At 37.0% G+C, this 18,222-nt stretch overlaps 1 protein-coding gene across 4 annotated transcripts in view; it reads right to left on the bottom strand.

The window, feature by feature from the left end:
- The window catches only part of LOC115420078 (transcription factor SOX-13), a 174,649-nt gene that overhangs the window by 96,729 nt on the left and 59,698 nt on the right, over positions 1-18,222 (bottom strand). The window contains exon 1 of one of the 4 annotated variants that reach the window (XM_030135283.1): positions 1,248-1,292. The exons of the other annotated variants lie outside the window; for them this stretch is intronic. The gene's annotated coding sequence lies outside the window, so the exon portion shown is untranslated. Of the gene's footprint in view, positions 1-1,247; positions 1,293-18,222 lie in introns of those variants that run through there. 4 annotated transcript variants of the gene reach the window in all.

Genomic DNA, 18,222 nt, shown 5'->3' with positions numbered 1-18,222 from the left:
ATTTCGTCCTTGTCGCTTTCCAACTAGTGCCCGAGGCAGAATAGCAGGGTGTAGCACAATAGACAAGAGGGAAAGTGCCAGGAGCCAGTCTCAGTGGTTGAAGTGTTAGACATCTAAAGAGGTTTGACTCGGTGATAAACAAATAAAGACGTTCTCATTGTCAGCCCTGAGACTGACAGCTGTAATGGCAGAAGGTTCCCTGCAGGAACGCTTCAAAAACACCAAACCACAACATGTCTCAGTCAGCTGGCTGCCTATAAACGAAATTAAAGAAGACAAGTGTAAAACATTTCACAGCCTGATCTTTGCATATTTCCATAACCAGTTTCATCACACTTTCAACATTTGCAGTAAATTTTCTCACTTTGTGTTTTTTTTTTTTTTTGCTGTCGGTGGTGCTTTGTGCCAACGGCAGAGCTCTTACAGTAAGTTTCAAACCTGCTGTGCAGTCGTGTTAAGACAAGTGCGAACCGATGTATAAACAAATGTTTGGGGAAATGTTTCACAGTTAGCAGTATTTGCTTAGGGATGATAAAACAATTCAGCATTCCATGCCGGTTAGTGCCTTTCTGCCCACAGGGCCTGGCTCGGGCTGATCACGGCAACAGCTTCCAGCAACTGAAACATCAGTGAAAGCGACTGCATTTAATCTTAAATGTTTGTTTTTTTTTTCTTCTGACAAACATCTCTGTGACTCATCTGCCTCTTTTAAACCTGCCTGTCTGGAGTCGCATCTATAGAGGAAACATTTATCCTCCTCAGATCCAGCTATAGGTTTTCTGTCCACATTTGTAGACAAGAGTTTCACAACTTTATACAAAAAAAAAAAAAAATGGATTGGATTTCTATAGCACTTTTCTAGACACCCAAAGTGCTTTACATTATTGACCCATTATTCATTCGCTCTCACATTCACACTCTGGTGGAAAAAAGAAAAGAAAACTATCCACCACAAAGGACATTCTATAAAAATTTTAAAAACTGCATCTGAAAAAACTGTTGCATCATAATGTTTCCAGTATAGGCACTTATTTAATAAAAAAAAAACAAAAAAAGCTTGTACTTTCTGACATTTCCTGGATCTTAGGAGGTTAAGTCTAAAAATCACTTTAGACTCAAACGCTGTAAGGTGCAGAAAATAAACCGTAACGTGCAAAAACAGTGATTTCAAGCTCAAATTTAAAGTTCAGAGAATGCTCTTTGCTACCTGCTCCACGCTCCATGCACCTCCAGTTTGGCGTACTGACCTGTTGGTGACAAATGGATGTGAGTAGATCCACTCCCTGACTGGAACTGAGCTGCTGACACAAGTCATGCTGACTGACTCTCCCTCAACACTAACGCCTGTCTTTTCTACTCTTCTGTTACCTCTGACCTAACAAACCAACCGCCCCCCCGAACACCTCCACCCCCACCCTCCACCGTCTCTTCTCCTCTCCTCTCCTCTCAAGAGGGGAAGTACAAAGAGCCTCTTCAATTCCCATCGTACAGCGGCTTCATTTGCATAATTAGTATGTTGTTACAGGTAACCCTCGCTGCAGTCCAGACAGACGTGATAGAGATCAGGCATCAACCCGTTAACAGGTGTGATAGTGGTTTGATAAGAGCATTCATTACCTTTAGACACTTTCCAACAAAGTCAGCTTTATAGTCCTCTATGAAGTCCTGAATATGTGACCTGGGGACAGATTAATGACGGGGGTGACGAAAAGGCCACCCACAAAACAAAGACAGACAGGACCGGAAAGCATTGTTGTCAGTGTTTCGTGTCATTTCTAAAGTTAAGGAGCGAGTTGTTGCGTATTTTAGCATCAAAATCTTCACTTTACTACCATTTATAACAAGTGTCAGTAACTTAATAATCATGCATCAGACACATCATCCTCAGATTATCCTCGTTTTGACCAAATGGCATATTTTAAGGACACAAATCAATCAATAATCAAAAATAGTTGATTTTATTATCTCAGCCAGGAGGTATGGTGATCGCTTTGCTTTGTGTGTTTGTTTGTTTGTTTGTTTGTTAGCAGGATAACTCAAAAAGTTATGGATGGATTTTCAGGAAATTTTCAGGAAATGTTGATACTGGCACAAGGAAGAAATGATTGCATTTTGGTGGTGATGGGGGGGGGGGTCTTGGTGGAGGTATGCGCTCTCCGAGTGCTTTTCTTGTTTAGTTTGTGTTTATTAAAAGTGTTCAGAACAGGTTTTAGTGATTTCATTTAGTCATTTATTACGAACATGCAATGAAATTTAACATAAATGCAAGCAAGCAAACCGAAATGATCATCCAAATATCAACAATCATAACAATCTTAGAAGAACAGCACAATAGTTCCATTAGGATGCCTGAAAGGGGGCTGGGAAGAAGTGCAATTTATTTAATCTCACCCCCTCTCCATAAAATATTATTAATTTAAATAAATAAATAAATAAATAAATAAATAAATAAATAAATAAATAAATCCCTCTTCCTTTTACATTACTCTTTTATATTTATATATCTATTCTCACACATTCATTCATCCGTATACACAGGTTCTTAAAGTAACATCAAAGAATCACATTAAATTCTTCAGTCGTTCATACATTGGTTAAGAAAAGTTCAGTGCATTGCAGCATAAGAAAACACACATAAATAGACAAAACATGTGTTTGTACGCCGTTTCTTTCTATTGTAAAATGCACGTGTTGTCAAATGGATGATATTTGCATGTGTTTTTATTAGCTGCAGTGTGTTTAGCTCTCTAGGGAACCATATATTTAATAAATGTATTAAAATTATTGAAAATAACTTCATATATTACATTTAAATAAAATCAGGTTGAATATGAAATTACGTTAATACATTTTTAAATTATGCAACTAAGGAAATACATTAAGAAAATCACCAATTGCATATACAGTCTACTCTCGTTAAACCGCCCGCCGTTATACCGCCATTTTCGCTCACCGCCGACCAAAACCATTGCACAAAAATCCCCAATGCATTATTCCATTAGCTACCGCCATTTCCGCCTATCGCCATCCGCCAGCCCAGTTCCATGCACAAACAACACTTATACCATTGATTTCCCGCGGAAACCGGCGTGGAAACCGGGTCGAAATGGCTCTTTGAGTGTTAAAGGTTGCCGATCCCTGCCTTACAACATAACAGAATCAAGATTTATTTAGAAACGCAATTAGAACGGGTTAACGGAGGCAGCATAGACATCATATAGTAAAGACATGCACATTATGGACGCAACCCGTTGTAACGCCATTTTCGCTATACCGCCAATTTGGCCGTGAACGGAAGTTGGCGGTATAACGAGAGTAGACTGTACATTAATTTAAATTATTGCTGTTAATTAAATGTGGCGAAATTGTATCATATTTGATCTTGTCACGTCACCTACTTAAAGTTTCATGTATTTTAAGTCTCGCACCTTACACAAAACTATTTATATATTGTATAAAAAAAAGTTTAATGTATTACAGCTATTATTTTATTGGGAATAATAATTTTGGTATTTAATTTTAACTACAAAAATCTTTCCAGTGAAGTATATTATTTGTAATAGGATGAATGACACATTTCATATTGGTCACAAAAATGCAGTTCTTACATTTTGGATATTTATATTTATTTATTTCTATTTAATAACACACTTTATATTCATGCACTTTGTCCAAGTGAGTGTTGGTTGATCTCTGGGGGCACCTGTCTGTTTATCACTGTTATACATGTCATTTTTCATAGTTTTTTTTTTTTTTTTTTTTTTACCTTGTACTGTCTTTTATGTATTTTTATGCTGAGCTCTTGCAACTCGTTTTCCAATGCAGTTTTTTTTTCTGCAAATGGCAAATAAACTGATTCTGATTCTGATAATATTTCAAGTACTTGTTCAGCCTGAACACCTCCATCTGAAAAAGCTGAGAGCAGTATTTTACTTCTATTTTATTGGGAATAATAATTTCGGTATTTAATTTTAACTACAAAAATCTTTCCAGTGAAGTATATTATTTGTAACAGGATGAATGACACATTTCACATTGGTCACAAAAAAGCAGTACCTATATTTTGGACATTTATATTTAATTTAATTTCATTTTATTTTATTTCAAACATGCAAAGAAAATAAAACAAAACAAAGCAAGTTAAGACATAAACAAAATAACATTTGAATGGACAGAATCTATCTTCAAACACATACAAGTCTGAATTTTGCATGGTCGAAAAGGAGTAGGAAGAAGTATAAACTTATTTAATCCTACCCCTCAGTCCTTTTACACCTTTTTAATTAACTTTATACAGCAATTAACCTATACTATTGCCCCAATTTTAGCATTGTACCACAATTATTCACTTATTTATATTTAATAACGCACTTTACATTCATGCACTTTGTCCAAGTGAGTGTCAGTTCATCTACGGTGGCACCTGTCTCTTTAACACTGTTATGCATGTATTTTTCTTTTATTTATTTATTTTTACCTTGTACTGCCTTTTATGTATTTTTATGCTGAGCTCTTGCAACTCGTTTTCCAATGTAGCTTTTCTGCAAAGGGCAAGTAAACTGATTCTGATTGTGATTTTGATAATATTTCAAGTACTTGTTCAGCCCGACCACCTCCATCTGGAAAAGCTGAGAGCAGTGTGTAAATGTGACCGCACTGGAGAAACAGTCAGTGACCGTAGCTGCACATACTGTACCGATGAAAGCGAACTGTCTGGATAATGATGCTGGACACGAGGGAAAAAAAAGAGCCGACATCCAAAGCTGACACGCAGCATGACAAGGTGACATCTCCTCTGTCTTCAAAACAACAAGTGGCACAAAGAGAGGAGAGGTGGCTCTGACAGCGCACACCGTCATCCATATATCAGCTCATTCAAAAGGCTGAAGCCGCTTCTTTTGATTAGTGTAAAGACCGAACACTGTGTTTATGTGTGAGGTCCAAAAAAAAAAAAAAAAACCCCTCAAAGCTTCAATAACACCTTGTCCAGAGGTTAGTAGGTACAAATTAAAGAACGCACACTCAATGGCAACTATAACTGTCAATTTAAGCGCACATGAGGATTTTCTAGATGTGAAGAGATTTTTTATCTGTTCCAGACCCAATATGTGAAGATAAAAAATCCGGAATTGAACAGTTTTGATTGTACTGTGTGTGGTGTGCAAGGTTATAATAGTTTTGGATTTTTCAATACAGTTTAGTTAGGCCTGAACACAAATTTGACCCCCTGAACGTTAACAAAAAGTCAATTTTATTTGACCAAAAATTCAAGCCTGGCAAAAATTTTTTTTATCTGAAGTTGCTAAGAAAAAATATTGCAAAATGACTCGGCAGCGCCCCCTCAAAAATCAAAATACATTACGCGGATGGAAGCCCTCCCCAAATTTTTTTCCACATATAAACATGAAACTTAGTACAGACATAGCTCATGGTAGGACAAGTAAAAAATTACCTTATGGCCCCGCCCTAAACCCAACAGGAAGTCAGCCATATTGGATGGAAGTGTGGACCTGTAAAATCACACCCCTCATACTTTCATTTTATTTAGCGTTGACTTTTCTTTCTCTAATTCAGTTCGTTTTAATTCGTTTTTAGAGCAGGTTTGCTAGTTTTTTATTAATTTTCTTTTTATTTTCTAAATTCTTAGTTTTAGTTTTAGTTGTTTTTTTTTGTTTTTTTTATCTCTTTTCTCTTCTTCTCTGTCGTCGTATTCAAATAAATCCCAGACAGGACTCTGCTGCTTTCTCCCAACTTTAGTCTCCATGTTTCCAGGTAGAGTGGGGACAGGAAGACGACTGGAAACCACAAGTGACGGACCAAAAAGTGTCGTATGGTGACAGCACAGAAAACAGATAGAGCCAAAGAAATCGATTGCGTATCAATCCGACATTGACAAAGATGAAAACGAAGGGAATTTTATCCCCACTTTTTAAACATTTTAGTTAGTTTTGTAAGAACACAATACAGTTTCAATTAGTTATCTTTTTTTCTTTTAATTCTACTTTTTTATTTATTTCAGTTAATGAAAATGGTTTTTGAATCCTAGTTTTTGTTTTTTCTCTAGTATTCGTTAATGGTAATAACGTTGGTGGTGTGCTCCGATTAATCTAAACACAGCACACACATAACAATTCTATCCCACCACCGATCTAGAATCTAGCCCTCCAAACAAGAAATCTTGCGTGATCAATAGTGATCTCACAAAAACAAAGGAGAAACAACATAGCAACAACCGCAAAACACAACCCGCAACATGGAAGAGGACATACGACAGGAGGGAATGATGATGTTCTTGGGATTATTTTAAGACAGAAAGACAGAACTATTAGCATTTCATTACAGTCTGGGGCACCGCTAGCCCCGTGAAAGGGAAACGTAGTGGGCCCTTCATAAAATAAAGTTATTTGTGGTTGGAGTGGGGGTATGTACATGGTGTAGGGGCGGGGGGTATATATGTGGGGGTGTGTTCCATAAGTGCTGTAATTAGTAATGGAGCCCAGTATGTAACGGACTCCAATACAAATACAATAAAGCAAATCTTACATATTAAACCTGTAGATTTAACACTGACGATATGTACGTTATTCAGTACTTAAATTATTGCTGAAAACAGACTTCAACACAAACTTCTCTTTAAAACAAGGGAATCTAATATATTAAACCTTTAGATTTAATATTGATGGCTGCATACATGACTTTTGTACTCAAACCTGTGTTTATTCAGTTCTTAATTCAGTAATGGAGCCCTGCACTGAACAGACTCCAACACAAACTTCACTCAAAAATACCAGCAAATCTCACATGTTAAACCTTTAGTTTTAATACTGATGATATGACGGATTGCACGCATGAAGTTTGTCTTAGAATCTATAATATTCAATTCTTAAAGCTGCATATAGCTTTTGTCAAAACTTTTCATCAAATCTGTGAAACCCGAGTTATAGTATAAATATCATGAATCGGTAAGTCTTTCTGTGATTATGCACCTGAATCTCTTCTCTCACAGTGAACAATTTCAACGTGTACTCCACCATAAACTAACCATTTGTTTACAAACACAGCCGATAGGTCACTCAGGCATTTTTGCAGTGCATTGTGGGAAGCAGAGTTCCATGCAACTGCACTAGCAAGACGCAATGAAGCTGTTTCTGTGTTTGTTGCTGCTGCAGCAATAATGTGGCTGCATGGAGTTCTGCTTCCCATAATGCACATCACAATGAATTTCCAAAAATGCCCGAGTGACCTATCAGCTGTGTTTGTCATCAAATGGGTTGTTTATAGTGGAGTACACTTCAAAATTGTTCAACGTGAGGGAAGAGATTCAGGTGAATAATCACAGAAAGACTTATGGATTTGCGATACTTAGGCCAGGGGTGGGCCAGTATCCCGCATGTTTTACATCACAGGTGTCAAACATGCATCCCGGGGGCCAAATCCGGCCCGCCAAAGGGTCCAGTCCGGCCCTGCAGGATGAATTTGTGAAATGCAAAAATTCCACTAAAGATATTATCAATCCTTTTAGTTCAGGTTCCACATTCAGACCAATTCAATCTCAAGTGGGCAGGACCAGTAAAATACTATCAAAATAACATATAAATAATGTCAACTCCAAATTGTCTCTTTGTAAATGCAAATATTTTCATGTATTTACACTAAAACAAAGCATAATTTCAAAAAAAAAAAAGTGAATAACCTGAACAAAAATATGAACAACCTGAAATATCTTAAGAGAAGTCAGTACAATTTTAACAATAATCCACCTGTTACGAAATGTTTTGTGTGTTTGTAGATCCACTGTCATCTGTAAGTTCTAATGTACATGTGGAAATGATAAACTGAGGCAGAATTTTGTTAAAATTACACTTATTTTTTCAGTTTGTTCATGTTATTCACATACTTTGAAAGGATAGTTTGTAGATGTAAACCTTTTCATAATGTAAATTTACTTTTTTTGCTCTAAAACACAGAGAAAAGTTTGGAGTTGACATTATTTATTTATTATGATGTTATTATTTTACTGGTTCGGCCCACTGCAGATCAGATTTAGCTGAATGTGGAACTGAACTAAAATGAGTTTGACAGCCCTGTTTTAGACGTATCCTTCTTCCAACACACCTGATTCAAATGATAATCTTATCATCCAGCTCTGCAGAAGCCTGATAATGACTGTCAGGTGGACTGGAAGAGGAAACATCTAAAACATGCAGGATACCGGCCCTCGAGGACCAGGACTGGACACCCCTGACTTAGGCTATGACTCGGGTTTTACAGATTTGATGAAAAATTGGTGACGAAAGTCATACGCAGTTTTAAATTAGTAATAGAGCTCAGCAGAACACAGACTCCAAAATAAACTTCACATGAAAACACGAGCAAATCTTACACATTAAACTATTAGATGTAACATTCATAATATAAAAGACTGCATGGATGAAGTTTGTGTTAGAATCTGTGTTATTCAGTTCTTAAATTAGTAATAGAGTTCAGCAGAACACAGACTCCAAAATAAACTTCAAGTTAGCACTAGGGCTGGGCAAGTTAACGCATTATTACCGCGTTAACGCATTCATTAAATAACACCGACAATTTTTTTAATCTCACGTTAACGCCATTTTATTATTGTTCTGCCTTTCAAGCAAGTCTTAGTTGATTTATACATACGGACTCTTATTTTGAAACTCGTGCTTTTATTTTGTCAGTCCACACACTTGTGTTGAGAGGAGAAAAGAGCGAACTTTCCGAGTAATGCTGAATCAAACTGTGTGTAACTCCTGCAGTTCAACGCCTGTATGTGTCAATCATTCTGTTGTTTGCTAAATAATTTCACATGCAAACGTGCCGTTAGAAACATGTTTATGACGTTATTTTGGATGTGTTTATTACAATATGTTATTAACATGTTTGAGCTAATTCGTTTATGCTAGCAGTCGGAGATGGGTTGCTAATTCTTTATGCAGGCTCATGCTAAGTTTATGTAAATTCATTGGTTGTGTTTAGGTCTAATATACCAGCCTTTGAACTAACCTTTACTCAATACGATGTGAATGTTGTATAAGCAGTCATTTTATCTCGATGCTAACTTGAATGGGAAAATCCATAGACATGCTAAGAATTAGCATTTACAGCTTAATTTAAGATTTACAACGTCTTTTTATCCAGCAACAAAGGTTCACATCAGAGATATTTGATACTATTCATTCTGACAACAACTGAACATAAAATACTCACAGTTCAAACGTTTTTGGGGTCATACAAACAGAGTGAAAGAAACGTGTCTGTTAGTTCCTTCTTATGTCCAAACCGACTACGGGAACACCGCAAGGACAAAACATACGTTAGTGCCACTTATTCCCACCACTAGAGGGCCCCCTTTGCTTGCTTTGAACAACTGAACATCACATATTATTGGACTTATTAGTATTAGTACTGATTAGTGGGACTAAGACTCCTGTCAATCACTCACAAGTGGAAATAAACTAGTGTGGACATAAACATGTGTAACAGTAGCGGTCTGTTCCATGGACATTTTCATTTGAAATGTCTTCAGATGGTGGGGGGGAGAAGGACGCAGGTGTTTGGAAGCACTGACAAGTGGAATTATTTTTATCAGCGGAGTACCGCAGTCTGAAATATGACTGAAAGGAAATACACACTGTAGATGCCCCCCCCCCCCCCCCCCCAACAACTATGTGATTAATTGTGATTAATTGCAGAAATTCATGCGATTAATCACGATTAAAAAAAAAATCACGATTAAAAAAAAAAAGCACTAGTTAGCACACAAGAACAACTCTCACCCAAACACATTTTACAGCTTCTGTCCAACACGTGTCCTTCAGTTATTTGGCTTTTATTTACCGTTTTTCTGGTGCCTGACCACCAGAAAAGTTCAAACTCTGCTTTTCAGTGAAATCTCAAGGCTTCAACACAACGCTGAACACTGTTCAGATCATACTGACGGATGAAGAAATACGTGTTTGGAGTCTTGTATTTTTTCTTTTTTTTTTCCTCCTTTTTAAAGAGGTCAATAAGACATTGACACACACACACATTCACACACACAGTGAACAGACACACACAGTTGCTGAACAAAGCCTCCTTGCGTTGCTGACTGGGCCTCATTAGAGAATGAGCTCTCAGGGCTGGATACACAAAAGCCTTGCTCTCTTCTGCTTTCCTTCCCCTCTCTTCCTCTGTTCTCTTGGCTTTTTGATGTCAAGGGTACTGAACCATAGTGCGTAGTCCAAAGAATAAGCTCATCAAGAATACACACTCAGTTTCCTCCCCCCCCCCCCCTTTTTTTTGTTTTTTATCTTGTGTGTGCGCGGTGAGAATCGAACACAGAGAGCTACAAGCCCTGATAAGGTGCTGTTGTTCTGCGGTCGCTGGTCAGTTCATCGCACAAAGAGCACTGTTGGGAAGGAACTCTAGCGCTGCGATTTAGCGATAGAGACATCACAAAGACGACATTTTACTCCCCTTTTCCCCTTTTGGAGCTCAGGGGCTGCCCCACATTAAAGCCCATCACAATTCACACATGCATATCAGCTAAAATTTCCTTAGGAGGTCAAATGAGCGGCCATTTTTGTCAAAAAAAAAAAAAAAAAGTTGTCAGAAATGCATAGAAGTGTGTGTAAATAATGCTAATCCATTTGTGTACAGACTACTGATATTCTCTGACAGTGGAAGCTCTATTTTCGTAAATATTGGATTTGGAATAGCACGTGTATGTGAAAACTTTTGCTGGTGGACGGACGTGACATTACCCATGATGCTCTGGTCAGTCCCAGTACTTTATTAGGAATAAACTTCTAGACTTCCTATTGCTAATTGTGCTCTTCTTCATAAATGTTGGTATTGTGGATCTAAAACAATCCCAGCTGACACAAAAACACTAAATGTGTCAGTGGACGGATGTGACATGGTTGTTGTGGATCCCATCATACTGATGCTCTGCAGCCATGTCAGCGTTTACACCAGTGATTCTCAGTCTTTTTCTGTCGGGCCCCCCTTTGGAGCACGAAAAATCTCCAAGCCCCCCTCAACCCCAACAACATTGTACCTGTGGTGCAATTATAACTTTTATTGAAAGAAACGTCAATATCGTTAGAATACTTTTTGCTTTTCCTTGAATAATTTGTTGTACAAATTAAAAATAACTTCAATTTTTGATTGAACGATATAAATGACCTCAACAAAACTGCTCCCTGAGACATTATTTTTCCAATTAAAAATAGAAAATGTGTAATTATCTTACAACTATGACAATAAGGTAATTTTGGCACATTTCGGTAACAAAGATGAACATTTTAACAATATCAGTGGCTGCAGTGAGCCTGTTTCCGTTGCACATCTCAGAACATTAAAGTGCAAACTGTACAAACTGTGCAAAACCAGAAACATTGCACATATTTCTTTTCCAGTCCAGTCCTTGTCCGTTGTCCAAACCTAAACTCTTGGTCCAGTCTAGTGACAGATCACCATGACAGTAGATTGGTTTGGTGTACGTCCCTAAAATGAGTCCAGGGTGCTCCAACGCTAAAACATTAGTTCCACCTGCTACATGTTCTAACCTGAAGAAAAAAAAACAAAACACCGAGGAATGATCCCATGCCCCCCCTGGAAAGCCTTCGCGCCCCCCGGGGTGGCCTGCCCCACAGTTTGAGAAACACTGGTTTACACTAATGATCCCTGTGCAAAAAGTAGGATCACAATTATTTATTGGATAGTTTATCATCAGACTAAAGAGGAAAGAACAATATAGAATTGTTCTTTCTGTATAAAAATGCTTCTTATTGTAAAAGTGTTGATGTAAACAGTGCTGTGTGCCATTCTTCATGTATGTATTGGTGGAACAGAAGCAGGATGGATCAGCACCATACTCCAGATTGAACCTGTACAAATAAAACATGTGATATGGAGGAGAGAATCTGGGAAGAAAAACTGGGGAATCTAAAAGAATAGAAGATTTGTTTTTCAGCTCAGTTCAGTTCAAATAGAACTTGGGCATTTGTGACATGAAAATATAGCATTAATTGTGATGAAATGGTTCATTTTTGAGCTGAAAACATAGTTCATATGAGCATCAACATGTTGAACAGAACTGAAATCCTGTCCATTTGAACAACTGTCATTTACCAACACAAAGTTCCTTTGGATTCACTGAGACTGATTTCATATGCACAAAGACACAAATAAGACCTCTAAGCACATTTTAGCCGATGTACCTTAATACAGCGGTGTCACAAATGCAGCCTGGGGGCCAAAGGTTCCAATCCGGCCCCTGGGATGAATTTGAATTCCCCAGTCCAGGCTGTGGAACTCATTTTAGTTCAGGTTCCACATACAGACCAATATGATGCCAAGTAAAAATTATAACAGCAGAATAACCTACAAAAAATAACGACTCCATGTTTTCTTCTCGGTTTGATGTGAAAAAAAATATTACATTATGCCGATAAACTTCAGATTTTTGTCTGTTTTACTGCAAAAAATAACATTAAATTATGAAAATATTTACATTTCTTAACTATCCTGTAACACTAAAATGTGAATAACCTGAACAAATATGAACAACCTGAAATGTCTAAAGAAAATTCAACACAATTGTAAGTCTTTTCTGCCTGTTCCTCAGTGTTTAGTGTCTTTGTAGATCTGATCCATAATGCACATGTAGAAATGAGAAGTTGAGGCAGAATATTGTTAAAATTACACTTATTTTTCTTAAGAAGTTTCAGTTTTTTCAGGTTATTCACATCTCTTTTGTTTGGATAGTTTATAAAAGTAAGTATTTTCATCATTTAATGAGATTTTTTTCACTAAAACAAAGACAAAAATTTGGAGTTGTCATTATTTATAGGTTACACTGTAAAAAAATCTATAATTTAACAGAATTTTCACTGTTTATTTTACAGATTTTTCCTGTATTTTTAAGATACAGGAAAATATCAATGAAATGACAAAAATAGACTGTGATTTTACAGGTCAAATGGAAAATAACACGAAAAAACTGTAACTGTGAATAACCATAAAATTTCAATTTTTTAAAATAATTTTTTTCTTTTTTCACAGAAAAATATAGTTAAAATACATTTGCAACTTTATCATAATTTCACAAATATTTATTTTCTATTTATGAGATTAAACTGTTAATTTAAAGTTTTAATACTGTACAAAAAAAAAAAAAAAAGAATAAAATGAGATAAACTTACTGACAATTAACAGTAACAGAAGTATTAGTTCTGTCAGTTGAACCAGACTTGTTTGTTAATTGACAAATATCTTGTGTAATTACAGGAGGTTTCACAACAAAAATGTTGAATAAATGTATTTTTGTGAATGTATAACATGTATAAGCACTGATAAACTGTCCAAATACAGTTTTTATCAGTGGATTGGACAACTGAGTCTCATTGAAAATTATATATATATATATATATATATATATATATATATATATATATATATATATATATATATATATATATATATATATATATTTATAGGTAATTGGATTGTTTTAATACATGTAAATATTATTTATTAAACATTAAAAAGTCAAAAAAAATATGCAAAATCTCTTGTAAAGTTTGGGCAAAAAACTGTATTTTAATTATGGAAAATTACCGTATTTTAATGAGATGGTTATTTTCTTTATTTTTTATTTGACAGTATTTTTTGGCACCCCTGCTGCTGGAACAATACTGTTTTGTTTTTTTTTTTCTTTTACAGTGTTTTCTGCTATTATTTTACTGGTCCGGCCCACCTCAGATCAAATTTCACCGAATGTGGCCCCTGAAAGAAAATGAGTTTGAGACCCCTGCCTTAATACATCCAACACGTCTCTATCGAACATTAAATTTTCTCAATATGTAATGAAACCGATCAGAAAAAATGACTCAAAACGAAAACTTAAAGCATGAGGCTGACTCATTTACACACCTTTAACAGTCTGAACATTTCACCTGTATGATCGTATTGGTTTCTCTTCCTGATGGAAAGATAAATAACGTGTGGAGATCGTCAGCCAGTCATATACGGAAGATCATATTTCAAAATAAAAACATCACAACTGTTTATTCCTGCGGTGGCAAAAGAAGGAAACAAAAAGAGTTTTACATGTCGGATGAGGAAGAGAATAACAGCGCAGTGTGTGAAGAAGGGAAAAAAAACAAAACAATTCAGTTCAGGAAAACAGAAATTGCAGGAAAAAGTTCCTTTTATTAAAATTACAGAACGGAGCTCGGTGCTGCTTTTACTACAAACAGGAGGAAAAGCCACAAAGTCAACGCAACAGATGTTTCTCAACGGACACGCAGTTATTATCAGCAGTAAGTAATAGTGAGCTGCAGCAAAATAAGGCCTGCACAGACGGAAGAAAACCTCCCAGTGACAAGACTAAAACTCCAGATTACTAAAAAAAACAACAAAAAACTTGATAAAAGCATGTGGTAAAAACTCTTCTTTTACCAGCCATTAATTTCACACAAACTCGAGCGGTTCGCAGGTTAAATGTCACTGATTCTGAGCGTGTGTCGTCTCTTATTTTACTCTTAACACAACTATACTTTGTTCTTTTTGGGGTTTTTTTGTTGTTTTTTTTCCAGGCGTTTTTGTTGTGTGAAAGTAAGTGCGGAGCCATAAATCGTTTTGAGGAGTAAGAGTGTCCAAAAGTATGATTATCCCCCCATTTCTCTTTCTGTCTGACAACAGGCTTTTAGCTGCTTGAAACAACTGCACACTCTTGTTTTTTGATGCGCTCAGTTGACACAAAAGGGAACAAAAGAGATATTATTGACCGATATTTAAGAGATTAATAGGAATAGAAAATATCACTGCAAATATCATGCATCAGGTAACCGTGGATCATTATTTATTTATTTATTTATTTGCTCCTTTTGCCAGAAAACTGCACCCATAACAGATAAAGAGTAAACACTAGTCGCTTTTCCATCAAACATCTGCTCAAAACTTTACCGATATTTATTAAAAGTCGAAAAAATGGAAGTGCGTGATGTCGGTTTTTCCATTAAATCACAAATACGATGATTTGTTTATTTATTATCGTGAGATGACACGAGAAGTCATTCCATAAACATGGCGACGAACATAGGTATGGTGTTGATTTACAGATATATTCATTATTATTATTATATATTACCCCTCTATCTTGTACTAAATTAAAAATGATTCAGTTTCCTGGTGTGTCCACACATACTGACACGTTTCTTCTTCTTCGTTGCTTGTTGTAACATACGTCAACATTCATTATTTTTAATTCATGTGACTCTAGTTACGAAAAAAGTTCTTTCCATTTCAGTTTTGCCTGATATACTGTTTGCGCTACAGCTGAAAAACCACCTCTTGCCCGCGCAAAAACTTTTTTTTTTTTTGAAAAATGAGACTTTTGGCGAAATTGTCGTTTTTCCATTAGGTACATTTTTATGCGCAAGTTATATTTGTGCAATTTAGGGTCAATGAAAAAGTGACTGCTGTCTTGTAATGCATGCAGAAATTACCAAAAATAGTCACTTGCCCGATAAAGGGTTAAAGCTTTAAACTTTACTGATATTACTAAATGTCGAAAAAACGGAAGTCAGTTTTTCCATTAAATCACAAATGCGATGATTTGTTTATTTATTATCATGAGATGACACGAGAAGTCATTCCATAAACATGGTGACGAACGTAAATATGGTGTTAATTTACAGATATATTCATTATTATTATATATTACCCCTCTGTCTCCTACTAAATTAAAAATGATTGGGTTTCCTGGTGTGTCCACTCATACTGACACGTTTCTTATTCTTCGTCGCTTGTTGTAACATACGTCAACATACGTTTTTTTAATTCACCTGACTCTAGTTGAAGAAAAAAGTTCTTTCCATTTCAGTTTTGCCTGATATACTGTTTGCGTTACAGCTGAAAAACCACCTCTTGTCAGCACAAAAACTTTTAATTGAAAAATGAGACTTCTGATGAAATTGTCGTTTTTCCATTAGGTAAATTTTTATGCACAAGTTATATTTGTGCAATTTAGGGTCAATGGAAAAGTGACTGCTGTCTTGTAATGCATGCAGAAATTACCAAAAATAGTCACTTGCCCGATAAAGGGTTAAAGCTTTAAACTTTACTGATATTACTAAATGTCGAAAAAACGGAAGTGCGTGATGTCGGGTTTTCCATTAAATCACAAATGCGTTTATTATCATGAAGTGACACGAGAAGTCATTCCATAAACATGGTGACAAATGTACAAATGGTGTTGATTTACAGATATATTCATTATTATTATATATTACCCCTCTGTCTCCTACTAAATTAAAAATGATTGGGTTTCCTGGTGTGTCCACTCATACCGCAGCATGTTTCTTCTGCTTCGCTTGTTGTAACGTCTGTCAACATCCCTTATTTTTTTAATTCACCTGACTCTAGTTGAAGAAAAAAGGTCTTTCCGTTGCAGTTTTGCCTGATATACTGTTTGCGCTACAGCTGAAAAACCATCTCTTGCCAGCGCAAAAACTTTTAATTGAAAAATGAGAGTTTTGGTGAAATTGTTGTTTTTCCATTAGGTACATTTTTAATGCGCAAGTTATATTTGTGCAATTTAAGGGTCAATGAAAAAGCGATTGCTGTTATACAAATCAAAAGAATAATAGTCTGTATATAGAATTATATACAGTCATGGAAAAAATTATTAGACCATCAAAAGTTGTCAGAAACAACGGTTATGCATCAAGTACTGACTCCTGTGTGTGTCATGTGACTAAAACAGACAGAAAAGAAAACATGGAATGAATAAAAGCACTGTTTCTGTCAGTACAGTGACACAGATACTGATGGAAGAACTGAAGGGATTTTGGTTTTTACCAAGAAAACATGTTAAATGGATAGAAATCAGCTCTGAAATTCAACTACAATGAGACAGACCCTGGAGACCGCATCGGACCTTACAGACCCTGGAGACCACATCAGACCTTACAGACCCTGGAGACCGCATCGGACCTTACAGACCCTGGAGACCACATCAGACCTTACAGACCCTGGAGACCGCATCGGACCTTACAGACCCTGGAGACCACATCAGACCTTACAGACCCTGGAGACCGCATCGGACCTTACAAACCCTGGAGACCACATCAGACCTTACAGACCCTGGAGACCACATCGGACCTTACAGACCCTGGAGACCACATCGGACCTTACAGACCCTGGAGACCACATCGGACCTTACAGACCCTGGAGACCACATCGGACCTTACAGACCCTGGAGACCACACTGGACCTTACAGACCCTGGAGACCACATCGGACCTTACAGACCCTGGAGACCGCATCGGACCTTACAGACCCTGGAGACCACACTGGACCTTACAGACCCTGGAGACCGCATCGGACCTTACAGACCCTGGAGACCGCATCGGACCTTACAGACCCTGGAGACCGCATCGGACCTTACAGACCCTGGAGACCACACTGGACCTTACAGACCCTGGAGACCGCATCGGACCTTACAGACCCTGGAGACCGCATCGGACCTTACAGACCACATCGGACCTTACAGACCCTGGAGACCACATCGGACCTTACAGACCCTGGAGACCACATCGGACCTTACAGACCCTGGAGACCGCATCGGACCTTACAGACCCTGGAGACCGCATCGGACCTTACAGACCCTGGAGACCACATCGGACCTTACAGACCCTGGAGACCACATCGGACCTTACAGACCCTGGAGACCACATCGGACCTGAAATTGTTGACTCACTGTAACTGTAGCTGTCACTGTCTTGTAATATATTTGGAAATGACCAAAAATAGTCACTTGCCCCATAAAGGGTTAAAATTACAGCAAACAGAGAGAATTTCCATCCTGTGCATGTTTTTTTTCTTTTTTTTTAATTTATCTAGACTGGCATCATGCTATTTTACTCTTTTTTTTTTAACAAACATCCTGCAATACTATCTCTTTCTAATGTGATGTGCTGCAGTGGAAGTGTAAACACTGCACACTCCAGTCACACCCGCTGCTCGTATTCTGAAATAAAACCCAGATATTAGTATTTTATCAGACCATCAGGGCTGCTCTAAGACCTTTGTATTCTGCAGACGTTTTCAGTAAGGCTTTGGGTTAAGACTTGTACACATTTACCAAACAGCTGAACCAGTTTTACATGGGATCAATCTGTGAAATGCAAAAATGACACGGAAGATATTA

Source organism: Sphaeramia orbicularis, chromosome 5 (assembly GCF_902148855.1).
Source record: "Sphaeramia orbicularis chromosome 5, fSphaOr1.1, whole genome shotgun sequence".
In the NCBI taxonomy this organism is placed as follows: domain Eukaryota; kingdom Metazoa; phylum Chordata; class Actinopteri; order Kurtiformes; family Apogonidae; genus Sphaeramia; species Sphaeramia orbicularis.
This window is presented reverse-complemented; position numbering and strand designations above follow the sequence as displayed.